Raw genomic sequence first — 18,087 nt, forward strand, 5'->3', positions numbered from 1 at the left:
TCTCTTAGGATTTAGGATTAGGATTCCTCTTAAAGGATTTAGGATTTCAACTCTTCATCAGGTTCAATATTCTTTTTACTTTATATTTCTCTTTTACCTTCAGATACTTTGATGCTTGTATTACTTATATTGCCTATTTGGGTTATGCCCATTCATGTTAGGATTTTCTTTATTTAATATAAATTGAGGTATTTCAGACTTATATGTTATGGATGCTTTTGCTTTATCCAATTTATTTTCATTCGAGTATATTTTCTTCCCTTTTGGCCTTGGTTGATTAATTGGTAACTCTTGAGTTGTCAAACTCATTGTTGACTGAAAATTGGAATTCTTCAAGAATTAACTCGAGTTCCACTAAATCTAGCTTTTTCCAAGGAAAGACTAGGACCTGAGGAACCAAACTTATTCCATCCACTTGACTTACCTTCATAGTTAGAGGTTAACTTAGTGGGAGAAAAATCCAATTCTCATAACAATTGATAAGGATAACTGGGATAGGACTTCCAGTTTTCATACCTTGCCAAGAGTTTATTTTACAGTTATTTATTTATTTTACCTGTCAATTAACATACTTCTTCCTTACTTTCAAAACCCCCAATTTACAAGACTCATAACCAATAATAAGAACATACCTCCCTGAAATTCCTTAAGAAGACAACCCGAGGTTTGAATACTTCGGTTATAAATTTATTGGGTTTCGTTACTTGTGACAACCAAATGTTTGTACGAAGGGATTCTCTGTTGGTTTAGAATCTATGCTTACAACGCGACTATACTTTTACAAATTCTTTACTAGCAAAAATCCCAACGTCAAAATGGCGCCATTGCGGGGAATTGCAAACGTGTGCCTTATTATTGGTTATTGTAAATATTTTTTTTCTTTTACTTGTCTCTTTGTTTTTTCTCTTCCCCCTTTATTTCTGATAACTACTATGAATTCTCACCCCTCTCGCTTTGAGTTTGGTTCTACTTTTGTTGAAAGGAATGGAAGCTATAACAAGACTATGCATCAAGGTCTAAGCAATCAAAGATGGATGGAGCCAAGAGGATCTGATCACCCCTTTAGGCAACAACACCCTCTTAGATATCATGGACAGAGACCATTCTACAATGCATACCCAACTGATAGATTTAGTGAACCACCTTGTAGCTACCAACAAGCCCCACCCTATGCTCAGAGACCATCCTTTCAACATAACCTTAACCCACCATACTCACAAGCTTCTTTTCACCATTCGCCACCATATGATCCTTATCCGCCCCAACGCCAATCCAATTACTCCCAAGAACCACCACTCCCCTATACACCATGTTCATATCCATCAAGCCAAGAATCATATGTTCACTTCGAAGAATCAGTAAACCAATTTAATGCAACCCTTCATCAAATGGAGCAAGCAATAAATCAATTATCTTCCAGACGTTCAGCCCCTCAACAGACTCTCATGGCTTCATGTGGAGAATCCAATGAAGAACGCAGCACAAAGAAGACGCTAGAAACTCCAGTGGACAGCATAGAGCATAACTTTGTACTGGAACAAGTAGAGGATGCTGTCATTGTAGAAGAAGAAGAATTGGTTGAAGATTTAGGAGATGATGAACCTCCGCAGGAATCCAGAGTTGTGGAGAATTCCGTCGACGACGTTACAATTGATGCTAAAGAGAATAGTGCACAACCCCCAATACAGATATCTTATGAAGAACTAGATGGAATAACCCAAGACGCATGTTTTCTTGATGATGATAGTCACAAGTCAAGTTCTCCTAGTAATGAACTTGCATCCGCAAGTGAATTCTTTGAGACAGAAGAATCTTCCCCAAGTGAATACGAAGATGATGCAGAGGTCGACTTTTCTCAACCTCCCAATTATGACTCAAGTGATGAGGAAGATATCGGTGACTTTGATCAAGACATGGTTGAAATGGAAGAAATTTGCCAAGAAGTGGAGGAATTCACAGAAGACCACAAGGGAGTAGAGCTTGCAGAACCACTGAAAATACTGATCCCAAGGCCATTACCACCCAACACAAACTTCAAGTGGGTAAAATCCTTGACCTTTATCTTCAATTTTCCACTTGAATATGGTTTACTTGAAACAGATGGCCAGCTTAGAGCTCTTTGCGGCTTTAAGAGCAAAAGGGAAATGACTCGCACTCACAGCTGGTATGCAAGATTCAATGAGGCTTCGCACTTCAATTTAAGGTGCAAGAATTAGTGTCAAGCTCAATTGGAAGGATCTCGGAAGCTGTTTGGTCACTGCAATGAGAATTCAGATTACTTATCACTCGGCTGGAAAAATGCAGATCAAGACAAAAACGGGTGTAAAAGTAGAGTTTGGGATCCTGGAATCTATTCTACCAGTCAACACTCTGGGAGCCTGCAAGCCTGTTTGAACTCACCTAAGGGCTTTACATACCTTGTTTGGGACCCCGGAGGATGTTGGCATTCCAAACACTGGTGGAGATTTCTGGACGAATTCAAACACAAGCCACCATAGCAGGAAGCTCATCAAATGTCCAACTTAAGGACTTTAACTAAAAGTTCTAGGTGGGAGACAACCCACCATGGTATGATCATTCCCCCTCTATTTGCACTGTTTTTGAATTTTGTTTGAACCTGAATTTTTGTATGACATTCACTGTATTTTACATTCTGCATACTGCATAAAAAAAGAAAAAAGGAAGAAGAGAGAGCACGCGTCCGCGTCACAAGTGCATTAAAAGAAAAGGAAAGTGAACAGAGAGTCACGCTGAAGCAAAGCTAGAGGCGTGCCTTTAACACAACTGTCCCATGCGACCGCGTGCCCCACGCGATCGCGTCAGTTGCAAAAAAAGGCCTCTCACTCGTCCGCGTCACCCACGCGAACGCGTGATCTGGATATCGACGTGAAGATCCAACGCCCAGAAAGTTGGCTGGAATCGTGCGGCTATAGTGCGTGTAGCACCAAACAACCCACGCGTACGCGCCTCCGACGCGAACGCCTCACCTACATAACACCCACACCACGCGAAAACGTGAGCGACGCGATCGCGTCATGCGGAGATTTTGAACCCCAAACCAAACAGAGAGTTACGCTGAAACGACGCTGGAATCATGCGTCTAGCACAAATATCAGCGACGCGTTCGCGTGCTTCACGCGTCCACGTCACCTATCTTATACTCAGCCCACGCGATTGCGTCGACCACGCATCCGCGTCAACCCTATTTCACCCTACTCACGCGATTGCATCCTCCACGCGTTCGCGTGGATTCGCGATCACTAACCCTATGTCACACGAACCCTTTCCCCGTCGCGTCCCCAAACCCCAACCCCCTCTCTCTAACCTCTGCAACTCTCTCTCTCAACCACCCCAGCCACCACCTCCGACCACCAAGACCACCCCCGACCACCCATACCCGCTGCAACACCCAATCCTCTCTTCTTTCCTCCTTCTTCTCCCCCTCTCTCACTCTACTCCACTACCCCCCCCCCACCGCAGCCTACCTCCGACGGCCACTGCCCCACTGCCACGCCGCCATGCTTCACCCAGCGCCGCTGCATCATCACCCATCTACCCTCATCTCTGCTCCATCTCATTGCTCTTTACGCACCAGGTTCTGCCATACGGCGATTCTTTCTTGCGACTCATTAGTTCGTTTTTCAAATTTTGTTCCGTATATTCTAGATAGAGATGCATGTTTGTAGTGGATTCTAGGTGGTTAGGTAGCTAGGATCTGGATAGTGGATTTAGGCCTGATAATTGCACCGTTTCTGTTACCTGTTTATCTGTTCTGCAATTTTATTCTGGCTGTGTTATTCATACTGTTCATCTGCTATGTTCATGCTGCTGGACTATTCTTTACTATTCCTACTGTTTGTGACTGTTTGCAGCATTTGTTAATCTCATATGAACTGTTTTTCTTGATATCTATTTTTCGGGAACGTCCAATTTTAGCCGGAATGCTGCCCAATTTTCTGCAAATTACTTTTCCTTCTACATTCAAGTATTGGTTTTGAAATTCTCATTTTTGAACTGCTCCACGAATACCAAACCTATTCTTGAATGCACGGGCCCGCATTCTTCTTATTTTTTATTTCCTGGTCAATAATTTGAATTCTTGATGATGTGATTTTACTTTTTACTACTCCTATATCTATATGAATCATCATCAATACCCTGTTATTCCTGCTTAAATATGAGTTGACTGTTGCTTAAAATTGTGAAATTCTTGTTACTTAGAAACCAATCTTCATGCCACTTACTCTGACTTCCTTTTTACTAACTCACTGATTTTTAACTTTCTAACTTCCCACTTTACCTTTTCACTACTTCTTTCAATTAATTTCACTCACGACATGATTATTGTTTTTTCTATTTAACAAGCTTTCCACTTCTAACATATTTTGGAATGTGATTTCTCATCTCAGCTTTTCAACTCCAAAATAATCCAAAATATACATTTACTTAACTCATTTCATTTTTCTACTACTCCTTTGCCACTTACTGCCTATCTTGTTATTTGCCTACTTGTTCTCCTGCTTTTACTCCTCAATTATATCTTGGAAATTTTGTTTTTCAGGATGTCTGACTCTCAAGGCAGGGGAAAGGGCAAAGTCACCACTGGAATATGGAAAAGAGGTAAAGCCTCTGGTTCCATCCTTGGCATCTTACATGATGATTCCTGGCGGGAGAAGAACTTTACCCCGCAGGAAAAGGCTGATCAGTTAGTACCTTCAGCTAACCCGGTAAAATTTGCAAACAAATACTGTGAGCTGAAATACCCAACCTTTGCCACCGCCAGGAACCTACACCTGGAAAAGACCCTCAAAATTCCAAAGGAACTCCAGCAGTACACCTCAGATCAGATCAAACAGAGAGGATGGTTCTTCCTGGAGAGGAACCTAACTGAGGTCAACTCATCCTTGGTTAGAGAATTCTATAGTAACTACTTTCTATCTTCCTTGGATACAGTACAGCTCAGAGGCAAACAGATTCTGGTTACTGAGGAAGCAATTGAAGAAATCCTCCATCTTCCACCTAAATCAGATCAGCCAGATGATTACCAGAAAGCTGAGAAAGATATGAGATTCATGAGGTTTGATTGGGATGCAGTAAAGAAGGACATCACTCTTGATCCTACTGTTCCTTGGGTCATGGGAACAAGCACATTGGTACCAAAGGGAATCAGGCTTATATATCTGAATGATGAGGCTCGACTATGGCAACAGATTCTGAGCAACTATGTGATGCCGAGCACTCATGAGACGGAGGTGCCAGCTACTATGATTACCCTCATCTAGTGTGTGATGACGGGTAAGGACCTTTATCTACCTCGCTTCATCCGGCATTACATGGCCAGGGTCCACGTTAGAGGCACCCTCTCTTTTCCTTACCTGATTACTCAGTTGGGTCGCCGAGCTGAGGTAACTTGGGAGGCTGTTGATGAAAAGCCCCCTGCCGCAGAGTGCCGAAAGATCATCCCTCACAGTCGAAAGTTCCTGGCTTTCGGCTACCACCCTCCATTTCTTACTAACACTATTGAGGCAGCCACCTCTTCAGCTACCCCTTCTGCTTCCACTGGCCCAGCACCACCCACTGCACCCCCACATGCTCCTGAGCCCGTCTACCATCTGGTGCACCGACTCTTTGATTGCCTAGATCAGATGGAGTGCCATCACCAGCAGCAGTTTGAGAGATCTGACCGTCGCACCAGGCGACTTTTTGAGAGGTCTGAACGTTGCCACAAGCGACGCTATGAGAACCTCAAGCTGATGATCCGCTCTGGTGGTGACATTCCCTCCGAGCCTGACACGCCCTCCGACACATCTGAGAAAGAGGTGAGCGATCACGAGGAGGTGGCACCTACCCAGGCTGAGCAGGGAGGTCCCGGCCACACTGCATCACATCATGAGGAGCACCACCAGCTACAGACCGTAGATCTGGAGGTTCCTCTACGGACAGAGCCCCCGTTTCAACAGACCACTCCTCCGATCCTCACAGCGACTGCAGACCCTCAGCCTACCATCGAGACACCGGCAGCCCATCCTTCCGGAGATGGCACTTCGTCCCCCCTGCTTGACTGAGCATCGAGGACGATGCTATTATTTAAGGGTGGGGAGGTCGCCATCTCTAGCATCTATTTATTTTGGTGAACACTACATACTCTTATCTTATCTTAGCTATTTTTTGTATTTTTGCACATTTCTCTCTTTTGCTTTTATTGTACTTTTTGTATTATGCACTTTGGGCTGTATATATATCTTGAATATTTTAGCTCGATTTGCACCTTAGTTTACTAGTTATATATTAAGTGAATTAATTAGTATAGTTTACCCTTTTTAGCATATGGTAGTTGATTTGATTGAAAATAAAAAGGAAGTAAGCTAGAGACTTTAACAGAATCAATCCACACCCCTTGTATATATAGCATTACATGTTAGTTAGTTAACAACATTTCATCAAGGAGGAACACTAAAACGATAAAGCCATCCAATATATTTTACATTGAGAATAATGGAAACTTCTAAATTCTACTTGCATGACATACATAACTGATATATGATTTATGAGCTTGAGAACACACAGCCTGTGAGTTTTGAGCTTAATTGTATGGTTACATTCAGACCATAATTTTTATTCCTGTGTGCTTCGCCCTTCTTTTTTATTCTAGTGTTCTTTACTTTGCTTTAATCTACATATCCAATATAGAATATTGATACATACCAAGATAGGATTGAGGCCATGTTTGATTATTAACTCACTTATCCCAAATAAAGCCTACCTTTTATGCCATCCTTGTTAGCCCCCTTGAGATTTTTAATCCCCTTCTGTTTTATAACCACATTACTAGCCTTAAGCAGAAAAACAAAATAAAAACCCCAAGTTGAATCCTTGGTTAGCTTAAGATAGAAATTGTGTATAATTTAAGTGTGGGGAATTTTATGAGAACATGGGTGATAGAAAAAAGTAGGAAATTAAATTGAATAAGTTATTTGAAAATTTGGGAAGCATGCTCATGTGAAATCAAAATAATTAAATTACCATGTGCATTAAAAAAATAATAAATAAAAAAACAATTTTTATTTAGTAATTAAATAAGGGGATACAAAAAAAATATATATTACCCTAAATGCAAAATAAAAAAAATTCAATGCACATGGGACAAAATTCAAAAATAAGTTTGATACATGAGCATGCAATACAAAAGTGGAAAAATTTTGGGTAGCTAGGTAAAGCATTTTAAATTGTATAAAGTATGTATATGTTAGGTGAGATCTTAGACTAATCAAGGGTTCAATTATTTAGCTCACTTAGCCTTATACATATACCCTTACCTCTACCTTGGCCCCATTACAACCTTGAAAAGACCTCATGATTTTTGTATGTCTATATTCTATAATTGTTGATTGGTTAGATGAAGAACAAAGTTATAGAAAGAAAAGATAAAAAGAAGATTAAAGTGATTAACCCAATAGATACTGAGTGACTAGAGAGTAAACACAAAATCCAGTGAGGGTTCAATAGCTCATTACCATATATCTCTATCTCTATTGTTAATTGTCTTGCAAGTTTGAAAAATATTTTATTTACCGATCTCAATTGTAAAAGTGCTTTAACATTATCTAAGGTTGGCTATGCGTATATGATGAGCGGATATTTTATATGCTTTTTGGGGGTAATTTCATGTAGATTTTAGTATGTTTTAATTAGTTTTTAGGCAAAAATCATATTTCTGGACTTTACTATGAGTTTGTGTGTTTTTCTGTGATTTCAGGTATTTTCTGGCTGAAATTGAGGGAGCTGGGCAAAAATCTTATTTAGGCTGAAAAAGGACTGCTGATGCTGTTGGATCCTGACCTCCCTGCACTCTGAATGGATTTTTTGGAGCTACAAGAGTCCAATTGATGCGCTCTCAAATGGGTTGGAAAGTAGACATCCAGGGCTTTCCAGCAATATATAATAGTCCATACTTTGCGCAAATATAGATGACGTAAACTGGCATTCAACGCCAGTTTCATGATGCAGTCTGGCGTCCAGCGCCAGAAACAGGTTACAAGTTGGAGTTCAACGCCCAAAACACGTTACAACCTGGCGTTCAACTCCAGAAACAGCCCAAGCACGTGAGAGGCTTAAGTCTCAGCCCCAGCACACACCAAGTGGGCCCCAGAAGTGGATTTCTGCACCAATTATCTTAGTTTACTCATATTTTGTAAACCTAGGCTACTAGTTTAATATTTAAACAACTTTTAGAGACTTATTTTGTATCTCATGACGTTTATAGAACTGGATTTTATATTCCTTGGCAGCATGAGTCTCTAAACTCCATTGTTGGGGGTGAGGAGCTCTGCAGCGTCTCGATGAATTAATGCAATTATTTTTGTTTTCCATTCAAACACGCTTGTTCTTATCTAAGATGTTCATTCGCGCTTAAACATGAAGAAGGTGATGATCCATGACACTCATCACCTTCCTCAATCCATGAACGTGTGCCTGACAACCACCTCCGTTCTACATCAGGTTGAATGAGTATCTCTTAGATTTCTTAATCAGAATCTTTGTCGTATAAGCCGGATTGATGGTGGCATTCATGAGAATCCGGAAAGTCTAAACCTTGTCTGTGGTATTCCGAGTAGGATTCTGGGATTGAATGACTGTGACGAGCTTCAAACTCCTGAAGGCTGGGCGTTAGTGACAGACGCAAAAGAATCAATGGATTCTGCTCCAACCTGATTGAGAACCGACAGATGATTAGCGTGCTATGACAGAGCATTTGGACTGTTTTCACTGAGAGGATGGGAAGTAGCCATTGACAACGGTGACACCCTACACAGAGCTTGCCATGGAAGGAATCGTGCGTGTGGAAAAAGGATTTCAAGGAAAAGTTGAAATTCAGAGGACAAAGCATCTCCAAAATTCCAACATATTCTCCATAATTAAAGTAACAATTATTTATTTCACGCTCTTTTATTTTTCTGATAATTCCTACTGGTAATTTTAATTGATATCCTGACTAAGAATAATAAAATAAACATAGCTTGCTTCAAACCAATAATCTCCGTGGGATCGACCCTTACTCACGTAAGGTATTACTTGGACGACCCAGTGCACTTGCTGGTTAGTTGTGTGAATTGTCAAAGAGTGGGATTGCATTTTGCGCACCAGTATATGATTCCTTGAGAATGTGAATTAATTTAACTACATGTAAAGCTTTATATATAGGTGAATAATAACTAGATTTGCTTGACTCATTCAGGTAGTTGCATCTAGGATAGATTGCATTGCATGAGATTCCACCACTTTACCTTATTCTTTATCTTGGATTTAGCATGAGGACATGCTATTGTTTAAGTATGGGGAGGTTGATAAACCCATATTTTATGATGTATATTGAGCTCAATTTAAGTGATTTATTGATGCCAGTGCATCTTGGCCAGTTTCACTGACCTTTTCTTTACTGTTTTTAAGGTAGTTTCATGCATTTCCTTAGGAAATAAGCTAGTTTTGGGTGGATATTCACTTATACCTTGATTCAAGCATACATTGTGCATTTTACATGATTTCATGAGGATTTTGCATGAGTTTAGTGACAAATTGTATGTTGCATTACCCATGACTTGGATTAGAACTTTGATGCACTCTATTGCTTGATTTCAGGACCAAAGGAAGTAAGGAAGAACCACTTAGCAGTCACGTTAATCTAATTAACGTTACCACTAACGTGGAATGGGAGGTAACTTGCAAAGTTAATGAGAAAAGTGATTGCCAATAATGCTCTCGAAGCCATCATTGCCCACGTTAAGAGTTACGTTAACTAAGTTAACGTGAACTCTAACGTGAAGAAGGGACTTTGAGCCAACGTTAGTGACACTTAACATTATCACTAACGTTGGCCAATGATCATAAGTGGCCACGTTAGAGTCCACGTTAACTTAGTTAACGTGGCCTCTAACGTTAAAAGGGGGAAGGAAGCCAACGTTAGTGACACTCAACATTGTCACTAACGTTGGCTTAAGGTGCAATGTACCACGTTAACTCCCACGTTAACTTAGTTAACATGGGAGCTAACGTAAGAGGCAAGGGAGGTCGACAACGTTAGTGACACCCAGCATCGTCACTAACATTGGAAGCACCCACAAAACCCCCAAGGAGCCACGTTAACTTTCACGTTAACTTAGTTAACGTGGAAGCTAACGTTGATGAGTGAAAGATGAGCCAATGTTAGTGACACTCAATATTGTCACTAACGTTGGGGATGGCTAAGAATGGCCACGTTAGAAGCCACGTTAACCTAGTTAACGTGGGACTCTAACGTGAGACATAGGGGCACATTGGAACGTTAGTGACAATGTTGAGTGTCACTAACGTTTTCGAAGGTTGGCAAGGCCACGTTAAAAGCCACGTTAACCTAGTTAACGTGGGATCTAATGTGAAGCAAAAGGGGTACACTGGAACGTTAGTGACAATGTTGAGTGTCACTAACGTTCTCGAACTCATACTTTCACTAAACGTCCTGAGCTAAAGTCTCTGCCCACTTCACACTTTCTCTCTGCAAGTAAAACTAAGCCCAAATGAAGAAGAGAACTGCTTCAAACTCAAGATCCAAAGGCCCAAGACTTAAAGAGCCAACTAGAAGCTGAGAAGAGTAGTATATATAGGAGTAGCTTTGAATTATTTGAGGAGTTCTGCAAGTTGGAAAATAGCACTACTCTCTATATTTTACTTTCTCTGCTCTTCTAGTTCCATGATGTATTCTCTATCTTTGTTTTCATTTTCTAGAGCTATGAACAACTAAACCCCTTTCATTGGGTTAGGGAGCTCTGTTGTAATTTGATGGATCAATACTAGTTTTCATTATTCTTCTTCTATCTTTTCTCTTGATTTTACTTGAAAGCTTTCGATCTTCATCCTATTGGGTAGTTATCTTGGAAAAGAAGCTATTCAAACTTGGATCTCTTCTGAGCCTTGAAAGAGGAATGAAGATATCAAGCTAGAAATGCTTTCTCATGCTGGACCAAATTCGGTTTGGATGAATATGTGACTATAATCCTCTCAATACTTGATTTGGGAAATGCATGTGGTATAATCAGTGACCACACTTCATCTCTTCTCATGAGCAATTGACCAAGGAATTGGCTATTGATCAAGATTTGAGAGATTGAATTGCAAGAAATTGTAATTCAATCAATTAAGATTGCCAAGGAGATCAATGAGTGCATTGATTGAGGAAGAGATGAAAATGAACTTGATCCGGAGAATTGCAACATCTCCTGCGCCCAATGAACTCCCCAATTCTGATCTCAACCATTCTCTTTAATTTCTGCGTTTACTTTTAAGAGCAAACACCCCATTCCCATTTACAATTCTGCAATTTACTTTCAGTCATTTACTTTCAGCCCTTTAATTCTAGCATTTAATTTTTCTGTCATTTACATTCCCGTCATTTTATTTTCTGTAAATCTCAACCAAAACTCTGAATTCGCTCAACTAGAACATTCTTCTAATTAAAGTTTCTTGATCAATCAATCCCTGTGGGATTCGACCTCACTCTATTGTGAGTTTTTACTTGACGACAAATTCGGTACACTTGCTGAAGGAAATTTGTTGAGATACAGTTTCCACCTGCATCAAGTTTATGGCGCCGTTGCCGGGGATTGATTGTGCATCAACAATGATTAAATTAGGAGATCACTAGATTGAGCATTTTTGTTTTGTTGATTTAATTTTTTGTTTGAGTAATTTACGTTCTGTCTTAGTTAACTTCTTCCCTTCCCCCTCTACTCTTTCGTGTTCTTTGTTATTTACCATTCATTTTGCTAACCCACGAACTGTTTGATATATTGCATCACTCACAACTAACAGTAATTCTGTCAACAATACTATCTGCACACATTGTTCCTTGCTTGTACTTGTTGGTTGTATGACAGGGAGAAGAAGCGGGGCTTCAACTTCCTTCGATTCTGAACCAGAGAGGACCCTCCTTAGATTAAGGAGGGAAGCAAGAGAAAAACGTGCAATCGATGCTGAAGAGGAGGAGGAACACTTTGAACTAAACATGGAAGGCAACATGGAAAACCAACATGAAGAAGAGGCTAATAACCATGGGGGAGGAGGTAGAGCAAATCATGCTGGGAAGGATAGAAGAGTGTTAGGCTCTTACATCAATCCAAACCCAGGCAACTGTGGAAGTAGCATTCAGAAGCCCACCATACATGCCAACATTTTCGAGCTAAAACCTCAGCTCATCACTCTTGTGCAGAATAATTGCTCTTTTGGAGGAGGTGCTCAAGAAGACCTGAATCAACACTTGACCACCTTCTTGAGGATTTGTGACACAGTGAAGTCCAATGGAGTCCACCCAGATGTCTATAGGCTGCTCTTGTTCCCTTTTTCACTCAGGGACAAGGCATCCAAATGGCTTGAATCCTTCCCAAAAGAAAGCCTGACAAATTGGGAGGAGGTAGTGAATAAGTTTTTGGCAAGATTTTACCCCCCTCAAAGGATCAATAGGCTGAGAACTGAAGTGCAGACGTTCAGACAGCAAGATGGGGAGACACTTTATGAAGCTTGGGAAAGGTTCAAAGACCTAACAAGGAGATGTCCACCAAATATGTTCAATGAATGGGTGCAGTTGCACATCTTCTATGAAGGCTTGTCATATGAATCAAAGAAGGCAGTAGACCATTCCTCTGGAGGATCATTGAACAAGAAGAAGACCATTGAAGAAGGCATAGATGTCATTGAGACTGTAGCTGAGAATGACTACTTCTATGCTTCCAAAAGAGGGAACACTAGAGGAGTGATAGAGCTAAACAATGTAGATGCTCTGCTGGCTCAAAACAAGCTCATTACCAAGCAGCTAGCTGACCTCACCAAGAAGATGGAGAGGAACCAAGTGGCAGCAATCACCACCTCCTCAACGACCCAAGAAGGAGTTGAAGAAGAGGCAGAGGGTAACCTTGAGCAAGCCAACTACATTGGGAATTCACATAGACAGAACCATGATCCATACTCCAAGACATACAACCCTAGATAGAGGAACCACCCAAACTTTGGGTGGGGGAATTAGCAAGATCAAAGCCAAGACCAGAGACGTTACAACTCCAACAACAATGCAGCTCACCAACAATTCACACAGAGGGCATATCAACACCCCCACAACAACACTTCTCCACACCCATATCAAAACCAAAACAATACCTCTACTCCAAATCCATCATCATTTGATGACAGACTTTCTAAGCTTGAAACCTTACTTGAGGGAGTATGCAAAGACGTCCGAAACAGTAAATTATTTCGAGAGAAAGTGCAGTCAAACATGCAGAATCAAAATGCTGCCATCAAGAAACTGGAGACACAAATTGGTTATCTATTCAAGCAGCTTTCTAACCACAACCTTTGCAATGATAACAATTCAAGCAAAGAGGAGGAATGTCAAGCTATAATACTTAGGAGTGGGAAGGAACTTAAGGAACTCTCCCAAAAACCACAAGAAGAAGGCTCAAATGAAAAGGGAGGAGAGCAAGATGGAGTTCAAACTCCCACTTCAAGTCCACAAAAAGAAAAAGGGATGCCAAAACTGAACATCTCAAGAGCTCCATATCCTCAGCAGTTGAAAAAAAAGGAAGATGACAACCAGTTCGTGAGATTCTTGGAAATCTTCAAGAAACTTCAAATCAACATACCCTTTGCTGAAGCAATAGAACAAATGCCACTCTATGCCAAGTTCCTGAAGGAGCTGATGACTAAGAAGAGAAGCTGGAAGAACAATGAGACTGTGATACTAACAGAAGAATGTAGTGCTATCATCCAGCACAAACTACCCCAGAAGTTGAAGGATCCTGGGAGCTTTTAGATCCCTTGTATTATAGGGGAAATCACACTAGAGAAGGCCCTTTGTGACTTAGGAGCCAGCATCAATTTGATGTCAGTAGCAATGATGAGGAAGATGAAGATATAGGAGGCTAAACCAACAAAAATGGCCTTACAACTGGCAGACCGATCGTTCAAGTTCCCTCATGGCATAGTAGAGGATTTGTTGGTGAAAGTAGGAGACTTCATATTCCCGGCAGATTTTGTAGTGTTGGACATGCAGGAGGAAGCCAAGACCTCTATTATTTTGGGAAGGCCGTTCTTGGCTACTGCTGGAGCTATCATTGATGTCAAAAAAGGTGATCTTACCTTGAGATTACACAATGAAAAGATGACATTCAATGTGTTCAAGGCCATGAGTTACCCACCAGAACAATTGGGGGAATGCATGAGGTTAGACGCACTTGAAGAAGAAGTGCAGGAGTGTTTTGAAGAAGAAGAGCATGAAGAGCCCGAGAGATCAATGGAGGAGGAGTATATATCAAGTGAGGATGTTGCAACAGCAGAGAGTCATGTTCAAGATGCACCAAAGGAAGAAACTGAAAAGTCAGAGGCACCCAAGGTTGAACTCAAAGCATTGCCACCCACTCTCAAATATGCATACCTAGGAGAAAATGAAAACTACCCAGTGATCATAAGCTCATGCCTTAGCCAAGATCAAGAGGATGAACTGCTCAAGGTGCTGCGGGAGCATAAGGACGCCATCGGATGGACCCTTGCTGACCTGAAGGGAATCAGTTCAGCTATATGCATGCATAAAATACTGTTGGAAGATGATGCAAAACCATCCATTCAATCCCAAAGAAGGATGAACCCAATCATGAAGAAAATGGTACAGAAAGAGGTTATGAAGCTTTGGCAAGGAGGAGTAATATACCCAATCTCAGACAGCCCTTGGGTTAGCCCCGTGCATGTTGTGCCCAAGAAGGGAGGAATCACTGTGGTTCCCAATGAGAGGAACGAACTGAAACCTACAAGGACCGTCACAGGATGGCGGATGTGCATTGACTATCGGAAACTCAATGAAGCTACACGAAAGGATCATTTCCCTCTCCCATTCATGGATCAGATGTTGGAAAGACTCGCAGGACATGCTTATTACTGTTTTCTTGATGGTTATTCAGGATATAACCAAATAGTGGTTGATCCTAGAGACCAAGAGAAAACTTCATTTACCTATCCATATGGAGTGTTTGCCTACAGGCGCATGCCATTTGGGCTATGTAATTGATGAGCGGATAATTTGTACGCTTTTTGGCATTGTTTTTAGTATGTTTTTAGTATGATCTAGTTAGTTTTTAGTTAAAATTCACTTTTCTGGACTTTACTATGAGTTTGTGTGTTTTTCTGTGATTTCAGGTATTTTCTGGCTGAAATTGAGGGACCTGAGCAAAAATCTGATTCAGAGACTGAAAAGGACTGCAGATGCTGTTGGATTCTGACCTCCCTGCACTCAAAGTAGATTTTCTGGAGCTACAGAAGTCCAATTGGCGCGCTCTTAACGGCGTTGGAAAGTAGATATCCTGGGCTTTCCAGCAATATATGATAGTTCATACTTTACCCAAGATTTGATGGCCCAAACCGGCGTTCAAAGTCACCCTCAAGATTTCCAGCGTTAAACGCCGGAACTGGCACCAAAATGGGAGTTAAACGCCCAAACTGGCATAAAAGCTGGTGTTTAACTCCAAGAAGAGTCTCTACACGAAAATGCTTCATTGCTCAGCCCAAGCACACACCAAGTGGGCCCGGAAGTGGATTTTTATGTCATTTACTCATCTCTGTAAACCTTAGGCTACTAGTTTTCTATAAGTAGGACCTTTTACTATTGTATTTTCATCTTTGGATCATTTTAGAGCTTTTGATCATGTTTTTATGATTGAACCCTCTTTGGGAGGCTGGCCATTCGGCCATTCCTAGACCTTGTTCTTATGTATTTTCAACGGTAGAGTTTCTACACACCATAGATTAAGGTGTGGAGCTCTGCTGTACCTCGAGTATTAATGCAATTACTATTGTTCTTCTATTCAATTCCGCTTGTTCTTGTTCTAAGATATCACTTGTTCTTCAACTTGATGAATGTGATGATCCGTGACACTCATCATCATTCTCACCTATGAACGTGTGACTGACAACCACCTCCGTTCTACTTTCGATTGGGTGAATATCTCTTGGATTCCTGATACACGATGCATGGTTGATCGCCTGACAACCGAGCGCTCACTTGACAACCGAGCCAGCCATTCCGTGAGATCAGAGTCTTCGTGGTATAGGCTAGAACTGATGGCGGCATTCAAGAGAATTCGGAAGGTCTAACCTTGTCTGTGGTATTCTGAGTAGGATTCAATGATTGAATAACTGTGACGTGCTTCAAACTCCTGAGGGCGGGGCGTTAGTGACAGACGCAAAAGAATCACTGGATTCTATTCCGGCCTGATCGAGAACCGACAGATGGATAGCCGTGCCGTGACAGGGTGCGTTGAACATTTCCACTGAGAGGATGGGAGGTAGCCACTGACAACGGTGAAACCCTTGCTTAAGCTTGCCATGGAAAGGAGTAAGAAGAATTGGATGAAGACAGTAGGAAAGCAGAGAGACGGAAGGGACAGCATCTTCATGCGCTTATCTGAAATTCCCACCAATGAATTGCATAAGTATCTCTATCTTTATCTTTATATTTTATTCGTATATCACCCATATCCATTTGAGTTTACCTGACTGAGATTTACAAGGTGACCATAGCTTGCTTCATACCAACAATCTCTGTGGGATCGACCCTTACTCGCGTAAGGTTTATTACTTGGACGACCCAGTACACTTGCTGGTTAGTTGTGCGAAGTTGTGTTTATGCCATGGTATTGAACACCAAGTTTTTGGATTCATTACCGGGGATTATTTGATTTGTTTATCTTCTCAATCACATTTTTTTAAAACCAATCAGATCTTCTTCACCACATCTTTTTCAAAATAGTTTTCAATCAAATCTTTTTAATTTCTAATTTCAAAATCTTTTTTCAAAAATCACTTTACCTCTTTCTCACTCTTGGTTTTCGAAAATCAATTAAGGTTTTTCAAAATGTTTTCAAAATCCTTTACTTAATTTTCGAAAACTTCTTTCCCTCTTCTCATATCCTTCTATTTATGGACTAACACCATTCCTTAATGCACAATTCGAACTCCATCTTCTTTGATAAGTTCGAATTATCTACCTCTGTCTTCCATTTTTTTTTCCTCTGACTCCTCAAGGAATCTCTATACTGTGACATAGAGGATTCCACATTTTCTTGTTCTCTTCTCTTTCATATAAGCAGGAGCAAAGACAAAAGCATTATTGTTGAGGCTGATCCTGAACCTGAAAGGACCTTGAAGCGAAAGCTAAGAGAAGCCTAAGCACAACTCTCTGTAGAGGACCTAACAGAAATCTTCAAAGAAGAAGAACCCATGGCAGCCGAAAACAACAATAATGCCAACAATGCAAGGAAGGTGTTGGGTGACTTTACTGCACCTACTCCCGACTTCTATGGGAGAAGAATCTCTATCCCTGCCATTGGAGCAAACAACTTTGAGCTTAAGCCTCAATTAGTTTCTCTAATGCAACAGAATTGCAAGTTCCATGGACTTCCATTGGAAGATCCTCATCAGTTCTTAGCTGAATTTTTGCAAATCTGTGACACTGTCAAGACAAATGGGGTTGACCCTGAGGTCTACAGACTTATGCTATTCCCTTTTGCTGTAAGAGACAGAGCTAGAACATGGTTGGACTCACAACCTAAAGAAAGCCTGGACTCTTGGGAAAAGCTAGTCAATGCCTTCTTGGCAAAGTTCTTTCCACCTCAAAAATTGAGTAAGCTTAGAGTGGAAGTCCAAACCTTCAGACAGAAGGAAGGAGAATCCCTCTATGAAGCTTGGGAAAGATACAAACAATTAATCAGAAAGTGTCCTTCTGATATGCTTTCTGAATGGAGCATCATAGGTATTTTCTATGATGGTCTCTCTGAACTGTCCAAGATGTCTTTGGATAGCTCTGCTGGAGGATCTCTTCATCTGAAGAAGACGCCTACAGAAGCTCAAGAGCTGATTGAAATGGTTGCAAATAACCAATTCATGTACACTTCTGAAAGGAATCCTGTGAACAATGGGACTAGTCAGAAGAAAGGAGTTCTTGAGATTGACACTCTGAATGCCATATTGGCTCAGAACACAATATTGACTCAACAAGTCAATATGATTTCTCAAAGT

The 18,087-nt window shown here is 41.0% G+C and overlaps 1 non-coding gene across 1 annotated transcript; it reads right to left on the reverse strand.

Annotated features, from left to right (window-relative positions):
* Positions 1-17,694: 17,694 nt before the first annotated feature.
* Positions 17,695-17,802, reverse strand: LOC130970977 (small nucleolar RNA R71). The gene has a single exon (XR_009082218.1). It is a non-coding gene; the product is annotated as a small nucleolar RNA R71 (small nucleolar RNA).
* Positions 17,803-18,087: the final 285 nt, after the last annotated feature.

Source organism: Arachis stenosperma, chromosome 3 (assembly GCF_014773155.1).
Source record: "Arachis stenosperma cultivar V10309 chromosome 3, arast.V10309.gnm1.PFL2, whole genome shotgun sequence".
NCBI classification, from domain to species: Eukaryota; Viridiplantae; Streptophyta; class Magnoliopsida; order Fabales; family Fabaceae; genus Arachis; species Arachis stenosperma.